The 13,805-nt window shown below is 44.0% G+C and overlaps 1 protein-coding gene across 1 annotated transcript in view; it reads left to right on the top strand.

The window, feature by feature from the left end:
• The first annotated feature begins 7,752 nt into the window (after positions 1-7,752).
• TJP2 (tight junction protein 2) overlaps positions 7,753-13,805 on the top strand; it is a 180,351-nt gene continuing 174,298 nt past the window's right edge. The window contains exon 1 of the mRNA XM_069763654.1: positions 7,753-7,960. The gene's annotated coding sequence lies outside the window, so the exon portion shown is untranslated. The remainder of the gene's footprint in view (positions 7,961-13,805) is intronic.

Genomic DNA, 13,805 nt, shown 5'->3' with positions numbered 1-13,805 from the left:
TCATGAAGGGAGGCTATGTCTGTAAGAGGGAGAAGGGACTCAGAAAGTTATTGTAAGTTGAGGTGTTTGAGATTTCTGTGAAGGTGAGTGAGTTTGTGGAGTGGGGGTTGCACTCTAGGAGAGGAGAGGGAAGAGAATGTCAGTAGGTTGTAGTCAGACAGGGGGAGGGGTGAGTTAGTGAGATTAGTAAGGGAGCAGAGGAGGGTGAAAATGAGGTCCAACTTGTGGCCATCTTTGTGAGTGGCCTCAGAGGACCATTGACTGAGGCCGAAGAAGGCAGTGAGCGATAAAAGTTGAGGCAGCTGAGGTGGAAGTGTCAATGGGGATATTGAAGTCACTCATGATGATAGCGAGGATGTCAGCAGAGAGGAAATCAAGTAGCCAGGTGGTGCAGTGGTCGAGAAAGGTGGAGATGGTTAGTTCTGGGGGCGGTAGATGACAGCCAGCTGGAGGTTGGAGGGGGAAAAGATGCGGACGGAGTGCACCTCAAACGAGGGAAGAGTATCGGTGGGTGATAGCAGAATTGGAGTAAAGGAGCAGGTGTCAGGACTAAGCCAACCCCTCTACCACGTTTGTTGCTGGGGCGAGAGGTGTGAGAGAGGTGGAATCCGCCGTAGGAAAGTGCAGCTGGAGAGGCTGAGTCAGAGAGGGTGAGCCAGGTTTCAGTGATGGCAAGGAAGGAGAGTTTGTTGGTGATGAAGAGGTTATGGATTAATGGCAGATTATTGCAGACAGAGCGTGTGTTCCATAGTGCTCTAGGTAGGGGGGCTAGGGGAGTGGGGGCTGGATGAATGGGTATGAGGTTATCATGGTTGGGGAAACGTGTAGAGGATCATGGCAGGGGGTTAGAAATGTGTGGGGATGTGTTGAGGAGGAGGAGGAGGAGCAGCAGACAGAGCGTTAGAAGGTGGCAGGAGGAGGAGTAGCAGACAGAGCGTTAGAAGGTGGGAGCAGGATAGGACATAATGGGGCCGTGTGTGTTTGGAGGAAAAGGATTGTATGTGGAGGAACAGTTCATATAATATAAGACAAGTTCTTGTGGTCTGTAATCACCATGATCGGATGAACCGGCCCCTCCAAAAATGCTTCCATTCTTCAAAAGCCAATTTTATGGCCAATAACTCCCAGTTACCAATGTCATAGTTCCTCTCTGCAGAAGAAAACTCCCGGGAAAAAAAGGCACATGGTCTTAAATTGTCAAAGTAACGGGTCCCTGAGACAACACCGACCCTACTCCCCCCTCTGATGCATCTACCTCTACAATGAACGGTTCAGATGGATCGGGCTGAACCAATACAGGAGCTGACATAAAACACTTCTTTAAAGTAGCAAATGCTTCAACTGCCAAGGGTGACCAAATTTTGAGATCAGCCCCCTTGCGAGTGAGATCGGTGAGTGGCTTGACCACCTGAGAAAACCCCTTGATGAATTTTCGATAATAATTGGCGAAACCCAGTTTCGTCCATTATGGGTCGGCGGCTACATCAAAAACAGTTAGAACTCCCACCACCACAACAACTCCCAGGCTCAAATGCTGAACAGTGCCATATGTTCTTGTGGGAGATGAGGCCTTCCAATTGACAAGGAATGTCATGAGGCCTTATCTCAGGCGCAATCTGGATCACCGGCGGTGTGTTTTTAATTTGAGGCTTTCCAGGGCGCGTAGACTGGTGGAGTGTGCCTTCGGGATTCTGTGTTCTAAATGGCGTCTCCTCCAGTCTGCAATTCAGCTGAGTGAGGCTACTATTAATGAAGTTATTAAAGCGTGTGTTGTTTTGCACAATTTTATGAGACTTCATGACTGTCCGGCATCTGTTCTTGGTGAAGAAATGTTGCCCAATGTGAGTAGCCCTACACCACATGGCCCTCCTCTGCGCCGTCCCCTTTCTGGAATCAAAGTGAAACATATTTTCACAAATTATTTTGTTTCTCCTCAGGGTGCTACTCCCTGGCAAGATTATGCTGTTTCTCAGTTGTGATTTACTTATTTTCCAAAAATATTATCAACATTATAAATTTGTTTTATAGAGAAACTGTACTCTGTGTGTTGTATTTACTTATTTACCAGATGCTTATGAACAGAGCATATGTGTGTGATGTAAGAATGATTGTCCCACAAACGTCAATTGGCTTTTCACAACATTTTTTACTTACAGCAAAAGCCTTTTGTTGTAAACCTGAAACCATATTTTTTTCAGATGGTTTTTTTTTTGTTTCTCTTTTTTTTGTGATCCATAACAGAACAAACTGCAATTACAGCACAAAGTGAAACAAAACATGGTTACGCGTAACAAATATAAACCAAAATAATTTTGTGTTACAGATTCCTGTAAGTTGGTGGAGGTGATGGCGGCAGATCAGGGTCCTGCTCAGGTGGCCTTTGTTGGTCCAATTGTCCTTCACCCTGTGTGGATGCTGAGTGTGGCGGATCAAAATAGAGGCCTTGCTCATATTGGCCAGTTGGGTATTGGCCATAAGGGAATTGTCTCTGGCCCTCATGCTGCGGAACATATTGGCTGGATTCATAGCCACCCCCAATATGGCCATGTCATCCAAATCCAGGTTGGGACCAGCCTCCAGCACTTGGTCTGGAAAAGTGGCTATATTGGGAAGGTTGGTTGTTGGATGCCATATGGTATGGTGCTGGCCTCGGTTGATTTTGAGTGGGGAGGGGTTGAGGTGTAGGCACACGTGGAGGTGCTTCCAATCCTGATTGATCATGCACCTGTTGAGGTCGTGGAAGGCGCAAGAGGTTATGTGGTGAAAGCTGCCTTCTTTCAATAAATTCCAAAACCTCATAGGGGTCATTTTGGGAGGTGCATAAATCAATCAGGATTTGAATACACCCTCTCACACGTAGCCTCCCCTCACGGGGAAGGGGACGAAGGTACCGGGCAAGGCTACGAGCAAAGGCCTCCTCTCCATCATCTGTGGCTGCCCTGGCCAAATAATTGAGGACACCAGCATCCACATCCCTCCTACTGGCTTGCAGCTCTCTCCTTCTTCGGCCTCTGCGTAAAGGCCCAGCTGCCTGTGGGGAGGACACCAGTGGGCCAGTAGGGCTGCTGCTGTGACCATGCTCTTCCTGGCTTCCAGGATCAGGTGCTGATGAGGGTGGTGGTGCTGCTTCTTGGACACTTGCTTCTGTCTCTTGTGATGCAGAAGCCAATGGACCAGGAAGGATGGAGGTAGAAGAGGCCAAAGATGGGCCTGCCACCTTTTCTTCAACACCAACGGGATCGATCACAGCCTCCGAGTCCAACCCGGTCTCCCTCTCAGTGAGGTTGGACTGTGTTCTGGTATTAAAAAAAAATATATATATAAAAAGTTGAGTCATTTGCTAACATAAGTTTATTATACATCTGTGACCTCGTCTCCCGGTAATTACCTACACGCAACCTCCGATACTCACAAGATCTCCTTCTCTACTCCCCTCTTATGTCCTCTTCCCACAATTGTATACAAGATTTATCTCGTGTCTGACCCCTACTCTGGAACCCTATACCACAACACATCAGACTCTCGCCTACCATTGAAACCTTCTAAAAGAGGCTGAAGACCCACCTCTTCCGACAAGCATATAACCTGCAGAAACCACCTATCAACCAAACCACTGCATGACCAGCTCTACACTTGCCTACTGTATTCTCACCCACCCCTTGTAGATTGTGAGGCTTCGCGGGCAGGGTCCTCTCTCCTCCTGTACCAGTTCTGACTTGTATTGTTTAAGATTTTTGTACTTGTTTTTATTATGGTTAGCGCCGGGGACAGACAGCGGAAGGTAAGTATGTAGTGTTTGTTTTTTTTTACTTTTACGCTGGTAACGAGGGTAAACATCGGGTTACTAAGCGCGGCCCTGCGCTTAGTAACCCGATATTTACCCTGGTTACCAGTGAAGACATCGCTGGATCGGCGTCACACACGCCGATCCAGCGATGTTAGCGGGAGATCCAGCGACGAAATAAAGTTCTGGACTTTCCCCAGCGACCAACGATCTCCCAGCAGGGGCCTGATCGTTGGTCGCTGTCACACACAACGATTTCGTTAACGATATTGTTGCTACGTCACAAAAAGCAACGATATCGTTAACGATATCATTCAGTGTGACGGTACCTTAAGATCCATACTAGGATCCAAAAAAGAAAGTCTATCGTAATATATGTATTTGCGCTTTTTGGGTGGATCTGCTGACCCACTTCTTGCCCACTGCTGCCTTTCCTGGCGGTATTGGTCCCTGATGCTGCGCCATTGTGTCATAACATCTTCCACTGCAATGACATGGTAAAAAATATTGCATAAGCTCATTCTGCACATTGCTTAAAACAGTTGGCATTGATTGATCATATTTTAACGATGCTAATAAAATGCCTTCTTAAAGGAATTTCCTAAAGTTTAAATTGCTTAAACCAAAAAAAAAAAAAACATTATACACAATAAAATAAAAAAACACAAGGATAGGGTACACTCCACTCTGTACCAGTCTGGCGTTTACAAAAATAGGACCCAACGCAACATCTAGATTATGTATGTATGTAAACCCTTTCTCATGTTCAGCATCTTTGTTTTTGGACAAAAATTTTAAAAAAACATACCTGACTAAGCAAAAAAAAAGAAGAAATCATGTAGGTAATGCATTTTTCAATGTCAATTAATGTCGCAACATGAGTGTACTTACAAAGTTGTGTCTGCTCCGCACGTGGCCGTTCGGCATAATCTGGGAATAGGATCCCACAGATGGTCCTCTAAGCTGCCTCTTTCCTGGCCCGGTTTGAATAATTTGGATCACGCTGGTCCCAGATTTCTGGCCTTTCTTGGACCAGGATTAGGAGCTGATCAACATTGATGATGCTTGCCATGCTGCTTGCAACTCCGTGGAGGCGAGCGCCAGACTTCCGGGATGTCTGTCTGGCTTTTTGAGCTAATTAGCATGTCTGAGCTTCATGATTGAGGGCTTGGCACATTTCCTGGCACCTGGAGATGTCTGGCGTATTTCTCGCAAGTCACACTGCTGGTCCGTGTGTAATCCGTATTTTTCTCGCCCCCATTGACTTTCATTGGTGGATTTTTTGTGCAATACGCTGACAAACGCAGCATGCTGCGATTTTCTACGGCCGTACAAGACCGTATAATACAGATCCGTAAAATACGGCAGATAGGAGCTGGGCCATAGAGAATCATTGTACCGTATGCAATCCGTATTTTATGCGCCTCTCATACGTCCGTAAAACTCGCTAGTGTGATGCTGGCCTTAGATTGCTTTGTCAGTCTGCAACAATTTTACTGTGTCAGAAAGCTCCCTTTGCAGGTGGTTATGAGACTAAGCCAAGGCACTCTGTTCCACAAACAGGTCTTGTATCAACATTCTCAAATTGTCCATTTGATCTGCCAAGGTATGGAGCGGATCCATAGCAAACAGAGCAGAGGAAAAAAAATGCAGAAATCCCTTTAAATGTATGGGTTAGCTGTAATGTCATGTTGCTGCAGTGCAGTATAGTGCAACCTTCACCAGGGGGAGCTTGAGAGGGAAGTGAGACTGCACACACAGAACAGCAGCACAGTCGCCACCAATTGGCAAGTAAAAAAACCGTTAGAAGCAAAAGTACCAATAGTAGCAGCAGTATACATGGTCAAGAACAAGCCAGGGGGTTCAGCAACAGTCAGAAGCGGATAAGACAAAGACAGAAGGCAGAAGCGAGTCCGAATACGAGCCAAGTCAAAAAACAGAGAATCAAGCTAACAAACAGGGAAACACTAGGAAAAGGGCAGACAGAGGGAGACAACAGACCCGATGCAAGTCAGGGATCAGAGCAGGACATATCAAGAGCTACCAGAGTCAGGTTAACACGCCGAAGGCAGGACTATAGCTGACACCGCCAGCAGGATGCATCGGAGCTAAATAGCACACCTGAAAACCAGAATGAGGCAGAGCAAAGTTAACCTTTGGCATGATCTGCCCAGAAAAAGGGCAGACAGGATTAAACCCTGACACGGATCATGACACTACATATATTGTGAGACCCAACATATCCCCCAACATAGTGTGAGCCCTCAAATAGCCCCTATATGAGCCATCACATAGACCCTATGAGCCCCCACATAGCTTCTCTATATACAGTGTGAGCTCCCACATAGGACCCTATGTACAGTGTGAACCCTCAAAAAGCCTCCTATATACAGTATAAATCCCCACATAGCCTACTATATATATGCAAACATCCCATAAAAATGAAAAAAACAGCACATACTCACCTCGCTCCAGTTCCCCCAGAGCTCTGCTCCTGTCTCCGATGCACTGACTCTCTGTGTAACAGACGCAATGAAGTGACGTCATCGCATCTGCTGGTTCAGTTGCACACGCCGATTGGTGGAAGAATTACCACTGTATTCACTGCGGTCGGCAGATGCAGATAATAGCAGTAATAGTTAGTGATTGAGAGCATAGTCAGACATGTGGACCACCGTTTTGCAGCTCTGGTTTAGACTGTCAGTTTGGGCTGACAGACTACCTTTAAAAATTCAAGGCAACCGTAAATTAATCATACACATTAGATGGATGTCAGACAACTGTTTGGCCAACTGTTATCGCTCTCCACACCCTCAGGACAACTCAGCCAAGTGTTCCTGTATTCTGTATGACATGTCTAACAAAAGGATCAGACGATTGAATTCCAGCTGCCCTATATTTATGACCCTCAAAATAATCTGTCGGGGGACAGTCAGGCTATGTGCCCAGGTAGCAGAATCTAAGCAGAATTTTCCTCATCAAAACCGGATTTCCTTCCCAGGAAATCAGCTCGCATTTTTCTTGCGGTTTTCTATCGCCTTCGTTGCATTTTTCTCGCGTTTTTCATGCGTTTTTTTTCATCCGTCCCAATACAATTCTATAGCGGCGAAATTGCAGCGATTCCGCAAAATTAATGAACATGCTGCGTTTTTTTCTGCGATGCGTTTCCGCTGTGGAAAAAAATGCAGCATGGGCACAACAATTGCAGAATGCCATTAAAAATAATGGGATGCATTTTGTAAGCATTTTTTAAGCGTTTCCGCAGCGGAAAAAGGCGGGAAAAACGCTTACGCATATGCAATAGATGGACAGTCAATGCAACTGAAATCAACGGGTATGGCTCACTTATGTAATGTTTATGAGGAGCATTACACAACCCCCTGATCCTCAAAGAAATAGGGTCCTAGAAAATGCAAATTCTGAAAACGTCTTTGAAGAAATTAAGAAATTCTATTATTTAGTCATGCTTGAAACCATATTATCTCTAACAATGTCGGATCTAAATACTGGCGGACACAGACAGTAAAAGGGCCCATGTGGAAGAAAAATATATTGGCCTAAAAATGCAAAATTACTTTCGAGGTAGAAAAGGGCCTCACTACCTTGTGGGCCCCTGTGCGGCCGCACAGGTTGCACCAATGAAATGTTTGCCCCTGAATCTAAGCATTTTTGCCATTATGGCATGAATAGATGACACCCATGTGCAGGAAAATGAGGTAAGGGAGTCGTCCGGTGTATGGTCATTACGTTCCCTGTGAGTTACTTAGTGATTGCTACAAACCGGAACAGTATATTTATTGTGTGTAGTACAGAACAAGATTTGACTCAGCCTTTTGTTATGAAGTTAACTAATTACCAAGCGCTTGCCTGACTGCAGGGCTCAGTGATACCTATGACCCATAAACACCTCCCCTTACACAAGCTGTGGGCTCACTCCTATACACTGTTCTGCAAACAGGAAGCTTCCTGACTCTCATTCTCCACCCTGGCCGCCACAGCCAGCACACACCCTTTCCAGTCTAACCTTAAATCACAAGGTTCCCTAAGGAAACTTTTCTTGAGGAAAAAAAAATTCTTTGGACATTCCTCAGTCTTTGCTCCCTGTCCATCCCTTATACTTTGGATTGTGTATTTCATGCTATAACATAGACCGCCAACACTTTCAGGAACTGCAAGGTGAGTACATACCTGTCGACATGGCTTCATGTTCGAACAGGATCCATTGATGTGACAATGGCATTGGATCGGTAAATTATTGCCCCGGATGATCATTTATAACAGGTAATATCACAAGTGAGTGTTATCGTCAGCTTTCTGTGGAAAGTATGAAATGTTATAATCTATAGGATAAATCACAACAGGAAGTTACAATGACTTTTGCTTTTCATAGATAATTTAAGTCATTGTTTTCTGGTCCGTACTTTTATATTTTTTAATATTATTCATTATTATTTTGTGTTATTAAAATTCATGTAGTTTAGTATGTGCTGCACACAACTGGTCTAGCTACATAACTGAACAGGTTGCAGCATGCAGTCTCCTTTGCTTCCCTGAGGGATATGCTACGGTTGGAACAGGAATATTTAAGAACAGGCCTATCTTAATTACATTAATTACACATTGGGCTTAGTATTGATGAACCTTGCTAGCTAAACAGATATACAGTAGCATTTATGAGAACAGCTGCGTACAATTTGGTATATAGCATTATATGAACACTTCCGTACCTAAGTGTTACATATTTGCATTCACTAAACAATGCCCGTAAAGTCTCGCGGTAAAGCTTTTGCCTGGTCTACCTTTAACTTCCAACGTCTTAAAGCTCATTCATTCATGTCCGTGCAAATTGGTCCAAGATCGGACAGCAGTCCACGGACTGGCCGACCCGAGCTGGACAGCCTCAGAGAAATACATGAAGCTTTCACGCTCGGGTCAGGAGATCGTGTGTTAGCAGTATAGATTTTCTCTATATAATATTTCAAAATAGACTGTTGCCATTCAAATTAATAGTATACAAGAATATATCAATACATCAGACCTAGGTGTTTGTTACAACCCCCCCTTCCTCTCCAAAATTGAAGACATTTAATGGATGGATTCTATAGAAATTGCACATACTCTTTCCAGCTCCTTCTCTAGTGCACTCCAAGAGTTTACTGATAGGAAAAAACCAAGGAAGACAAACTTTGTTAAAAAAGTCACCTAGCCTTTCCCTCTGAGCCGTTGTTTAAAGTAAATCTGTCCCCAGGTTTTTGATACCTAATCTGAGAGAAGCATAATGTAGACATAGAGACCCGATTCCAGCCATGTATCACTTACTGGGCTGCTTAGTGTAGTTTTGATAAAATCACTGTTCTATCAGCAGGATCAGGAGATTATCACTGGAGGACTAATACATCTGGTCGCCAGGTATCCAACTATACAGTGGCTTGTTACCTCTTTTGCTACATTACACCCTGGGTTCAGTATTTTTATAATCTGATTTGTGTGTGATTCATCAGCACTAAATAGTCAAAGTTGGTGAAGTGAAGTGATAAAAACATAGGCATAAATTAAATTTATGGGATCAAATAACTAAAATATGTATTCCATCCTTTTGCAATGAAGCCCCTAAAAATTTCTAGTGCAAGCAATTACCTTCATAAGTCACAGAGCTTAGTAAAAGGAAGTCCACCTGTGTGCAATCTCAGTGTCACATGCTCTGTCAGTATATACACACCTTTTCTGAAAGGTCACAGAGGCTGCAACACCATTAAGTAAGAGGCACCACTAACCAAACACCACCATGAAGACCCAGGAGATCTTCTAACAAGTGAGGGACAAAGTTGTTGAGAAGTACAAGTCAGGGTTGGGTTCTAATAAAGCATCCTAATCTCTGATGATCCCCCAGATCACCACCAAATCCATTGTCATCAAATGGAAAAAACATGGTACCACAATAAACATGCCAAGAGAGGGCCGCCCACCAAAACTCTCAGCCAGGGCAAGGAGGTCATTAATCAGACAGGCAGCACAGAGACCAAAGATAACCCTGCAGGGTTCCTAAGCAGGGACTGGAGTATCTGTCCATACGACCCTTATAAGCTGTACACTCCATAGAGGTGGCCTTTATGGAAGATGGAGCAGAAAAAAATCATTTACTTACACACAAAAATTGTAACGCTGGTTTTGAGTTTGCCAAAAAACACGTGGGAGACTCCTCAAATGTATGGAGGAAGGTGCTGTGCTCAGATGAGACCAAAATTGAACTTTTTGACCACCAAGTAAACACTATGTCTGGCGCCAAACCAACACAGTGCAATCTAATTTATACCTATTCCCCCTCTCTGTGACTAAGATGGGATAGCTTTTTTCAAGAGAGGACTGATATAAAAATATCTCCTTTGGATAATTGATATCCATCTTTTCTTTATACACCAGTGTTTTTTCATTTATTTTTAGTATCCACGATTGGATCTATCTCTGGTTGTGAGGACCAAATGTGGATAGACTGCACACACTATACTGTGGTCACATAGCTTAAAAGATTTCTTTTTCTTTTTATTAGAATATCATTTTATTTATTATTTTGTCCACCGAAGTCAGTGATTTTTGCCAAACCAACACAGCTCATCACGTCAAGAACACCATCTCCACAGTGAAACATAGTGGTGGCAGCATCATGCTGTGGGTAATTATTTCGGCAGCAGGGACAGGGAATATGGTACATGTCGAGGGAAGTTGGATGGTGCGAAATACAGGGATATTCTTGGGCAAAACCTGTTGTTTCAGTCGGTCAGTGATTTGAGACTGGGACAGAGGTTCACTTTACAATAAGAAAATGACCCAAAGCATACTGCTAAAGCAACACTCGCACGGTTGGAAACATGCAAATGTTTTGGAGTGAACTAGTCAAAGCCCAGACTTTAATTCAATCTGTGGTCTGTATTAAAGATTGCTGTTCACCAGTGGAAGCCATCTAACTTGAAGGAGTGGAGTAGTTTTGCCTTGAGGAATGGGCAAAAATCCCAATGGCAGGATGTGGAAAGCTCATAGAGATTTATCCAAAGTGATTTGCAGCTGTAATTGCTGCAAAAGGAGGGCTACAAAGTACTGACGTAAGGGGGTGAATAGTTATGCCATTGAAGTTTTCAGTTATTGTGGCCTATTTGATTTTTGCTTTACAATAAAAAAAACCAAATGTTCACAGTTGTGGGCATGAAAAATACTTTTGCAAACCCCTGTGCTCATGTGCTCTGTATAACCCCACCCACACCACTGATTGGCAGCTTTCAGCCTCTGTACAGTGTACATGAAAGCTGCCAATGAGTGGTGTGGGCAGGGTTATAAAGAGCTCAAGATTCAGAGAAATGCTAGAAGTGCAGCAGACAAAAGAAGCCCAATAAGTGACACATCGCTGTAATCAGGGTCTCTGCCCTACATTATGCTGCTCTCAAACGAGGTAGCAAAAACCTGGTGACAAATTCCCTTTAAAGGGGTTGTCCACTGCCGGCTCAGTTCCAGCAGTGATGGCACTCGCTGTCCCGGGGCTATGATGCAGTGGAATGACAAGTGGAATGACAAGTGATGTCCGGCGCCCAATCAGCGCTGGCGTGACTGTCTCCGCCTTCGGACAAACTGAACATGAAGAGGAAGTCCGGGCTGCAGCTGATCCCTGGCTTCCTCTTCATGTTCAGTTTGTCTGAAGGCGGAGACAGTCAAGCCAGCGCTGATTGGGCGCTGGTGTCACGTGTGACAACACTGAATCACAGCCCCGAGGAGAGCGAGTGCCGACACCGCGGGATGGCGCCAGCACGGGAGGTGAGTAGAAGCTTTATTATTTTATCGAGGCCGAACATTTAGTTTAAGAAAAGGTTGTCCTAAACATTGATATTTGCTTTCTAAATAATTTTAAGATTTCTTTTTTGAAACACTTTTTTATTGGGATTCTGTCTTTTTAAAATTTTTTCTTAGATAAATCAAAATTATGTATTTGTGTATATAATTATTTCATATAGAGATTTTGTATGTCATTGTTGTAAAGATTAAAATATGTACTGGCTTTCTAAGAGGCTTAAAGGGGTTGTCCGGTCTTCTGATAAGTCTGCAGTCGCTCTGTGCTTACAGACTCCTGAATCCTTACAGTGAACAATCCGTACACTGCCAGGATGCTCCAGTTTTGCCGGAAAGCGGGCAGTTACATGGGCACAACTATATTCCATTTGAATACATATTTTTATGTGCCCTCTAGAGAGGCTGATCACATCTAATTGGACTGTGGCAGAAAGTATGCAACATCCCTTTACAGAGGTTGTCCACTACTTTTACATTGATGAATAGGTCATCAATGTTTAGTCATCAGGAGGTATGACACTGAGTACACCCTCCGATCAGCTGTTATCAGTGTTGGCGGCCGCTGGACAAAACTCATTTGCGGAGCTGGCCATACTCTGATAGTGGTCATCGCAGGGTACTGTACATCCACCTCCTATTGCTTTGAGTACGAGATGGATGTGCAGAATCAGGTATCGGTCATGACCAAAAGACGGAGGAGCTCGGCAAGTGAATACTTTCGGCTGCCCCCAACACGGTAACAGCTGATTTGTGGGGGCACCGGGTGTCGGACCCCAGTTGATCAGACAGTTGACAACCTCTTTAATTAACAAACAATTAGCATAAAAAAAAGCTTTTTCGAATAAAAAGCTAGTTTTCAAAGGCTTAAAGATACACTCCCATCAAAGTTTTTATCCTCTTAATATATTGCAGTCATCATATTATACAGTATAGCTGTCACGGTACTGTTGCAGGGTTTCTCGGAGAAAAGGGCTTCTTCCCTATCCCTCACTCTAGGGCAGTGTTCCCCAACTCCGGTCCTCAAGAGCCACCAACAGGTCATGTTTTCAGGATTTCCTTAGTATTGCACAGGTGATTGAATGCTTGCCTGTCCAGGTGATGCAATTATCACCTGTGCAATACTACGGAAATCCTGAAAACATGACCTGTTGGTGGCTCTTGAGGACCGGAGTTGGGGAACACTGCTCTAGGGGGTGCCCTAGCCTATCCCTGTCCCCCAGATTTCCCTTGGAGGTGGAGATGCTGGTTGGTGAAGCAGTTCTAACCAGTGTAGGAGTTTGGGTAATCAGACGCCACCATCTCCTGGCCCCTCTCTGTCGTAGTATCCCCGTGACAGTAGCCCCCTTCTAAATGGGACCTACGGAATGTCAGGGCCAGGTTTATCTGGGTATCAGCATGAAAGGAGCAGACCAACATTCTCTTAGGACCGTAACCTTTCCAGTCTACCAGATAATGAAGAGACTGGCGTACCAAGCGAAAATTGCTATTCTCAGCTATCTGGAGTTCTGGATAGACAATGACTGGGGAAGGTGGGGGTGGGGATAGTTCAGAGGAAGCAATGTATTTTTTGAGAAGAGATATTTGAAACACACTATGAATCTTAAGTGTGTGACAAAGCAAGGCAAAATGCTACTGGATTGATGAAGGCCACTATCTTATATGGACAGATTAACATGGATCCCAATTTCCAAGAAGGAACCTTCAACTCAATGTCTTTTGAGGACAGCTACACCAAATCACCAACATACAGGTGTGGACCCATAAAAAGTCTCCGATCAGCCATATTCTTATATTTGAACCCCATCTTCAAATTATCAAGAACATCTTGTCACACTTATGTAAAACCATTCCTCCTCAGGTACTCATGAAGAAAAATTCCTATTGAAGGAGCAGAATTGGGGATGAAATCTGTATGCCTTCAAGAATAGGGATTTCCCAGTAGATTCATGACAACGGTTATTTACAGTGATTATTGGACACAAAATACCTATGATATGATAAGATTCTGGTTCACACCTTTAGTTTACCCATTAGACTGTGTATTAAAGGCAGAATAAAATGAAATATAAATCCCCAAAGTGATCACAAAATGCTTTCCAAGATTTGGAAATAAATTGCACCCCTCGGTCCAAAACAATAGCAAATGGAATCCCATATAATTTCATGATTTACGCGTATTTAATAAAAA

The sequence above is a fragment of the Ranitomeya imitator genome, chromosome 1 (genome assembly GCF_032444005.1).
Source record: "Ranitomeya imitator isolate aRanImi1 chromosome 1, aRanImi1.pri, whole genome shotgun sequence".
Lineage (NCBI taxonomy): Eukaryota > Metazoa > Chordata > Amphibia > Anura > Dendrobatidae > Ranitomeya > Ranitomeya imitator.
Note: the sequence above shows the minus strand (reverse complement) of the source record. Positions and strands in the feature narration are given on the sequence as shown.